Source organism: Lactuca sativa, chromosome 4, assembly GCF_002870075.4.
Source record: "Lactuca sativa cultivar Salinas chromosome 4, Lsat_Salinas_v11, whole genome shotgun sequence".
Classification (NCBI taxonomy): Eukaryota; Viridiplantae; Streptophyta; class Magnoliopsida; order Asterales; family Asteraceae; genus Lactuca; species Lactuca sativa.
Window position 1 is genome coordinate 119355636 of NC_056626.2, and position 1681 is coordinate 119357316.

At 43.7% G+C, this 1681-nt stretch overlaps 1 pseudogene; it reads right to left on the reverse strand.

Moving 5' to 3' along the window:
- Nucleotides 1-834: 834 nt before the first annotated feature.
- On the reverse strand, nt 835-952 carry LOC111899746 (5S ribosomal RNA; annotated as a pseudogene).
- Between the last annotated feature and the right edge of the window lie 729 nt (nt 953-1681).

Here is a 1681-nt window from a genome sequence, read left to right on the forward strand (position 1 = left end):
TTTCCAAAATAGCATTTAAATGAAGTAAGATGCCATTTCTAAAGTTTTTGGGGTTGCTTGTCAAAAATAAAATTGCAGATACTGCTTATGTGATCGCAAATATTGGTTTTTCTTCTCAGATGACATCTAGATGACTTATTTCGTGTGACAACCCAAAATTTTCAATTGTATAAACTCCGCAATCAAGCACATCAAAAATTTGCCAAATTCATCTCAAAACATTTTTGGCCGGATTTAAACCCGTTCGAGTATTTTATTTAATATTCGTCAAGCAAACAAAAATAAGGAAGTATACTTTAGAGTTTGATGTATATCACGTAAGTCGCGAAACTCCAAAAGTTTGGAGTTTACGGACGTAAAAATGGAGTTTACGGCCGTAAACCCCAAAGAGTATAAATATGACACTTAGTAATTTTTAGCTCATTTTTCACTTCCTAGCCCAAGAACACCTAAGATTCTCTCTCAAGTATCATATCACTTTTCCGACAAATCCGCCAAAATGTAAGTGTTTTCTTCCTACATTCGTTCATATAACACTTAATCTTGTGTTTTTACATTATTTCATCCATCAAAATCTTGTCTTTTTCATAGATCTTCAACTGTTCATCAAGAACACAAAGAACACACACTAGTGTTCTTGGCCAAAATCGATCATTCAAGCTCCTAGATCGTAACTACAGTTGCCCTAGCTTCTTGTATGCTTAATATGAACTTGTTTACACTCCAAAATCATCAAAATCCCCATGTTCATATGTGTTTACAGTTTGGGAAGACCTCCCAAAACCGTAATGTAACATCCCCCTCAGACACGTATCACAATATTGTCCGCTTTGGGCCACTCGACACGAGGACTTCCCAGGGGGTCACCCATCCTGGTACTACTCCCGCCCGAGCACGCTTAACTGCAGAGTTCTTATGGGATCTGTTGCCCTCACGGATTTAAAACACGTTGTCATAAGGAAGGTATCCACACCCCTTATAAGGAATGCTTAGTTCTCCTTCCCTGCCGATGTGGGATCAGATCTAACCCACTTTCACCCCCCATTATAGGGTTCGACGTCCCCGTCGAACACATCGACCCGTGCCCTGGCTCTGATACCATTTGAAACATCCCCCTCAGACACGTATCACAATATTGTCTGCTTTGGGCCACTCGGCACGAGGACTTCCCAGGGGGTCACCCATCCTGGTACTACTCCCGCCTGAGCACGCTTAACTGCAGAGTTGTTATGGGATCTGCTGCCCTCACGGATTTGAAACGCATTGTTATAAGGAAGGTATCCACACCCTTATAAGGAATGCTTAGTTCTCCTTCCCAGCTGATGTGGGATCAGATCTAACCCACTTTCTGAAGTCCTCGTGCCGAGTGGCCCAAAGCGGACAATATTGTGATACGTGTCCAAGGGGGATGTTACAAATGGTATCAGAGCCAGGGCACGGGTCGATGTGTTCGACGGGGACGTTGAACCCTATAATGGGGGGTGAAAGTGGGTTAGATATGATCCCACATCGGCTGGGAAGGAGAACTAAGCATTCCTTATAAGGCGTGTGGATACCTTCTCTATCACCATGCGTTTTAAAGCCATGAGGGCAGCAGATCCCACAAGAACTCTGTAGTTAAGCGTGCTCGGGCGGGAGTAGTACCAGGATGGGTGACCCCCTAGGAAGTCCTTGTGCCGAG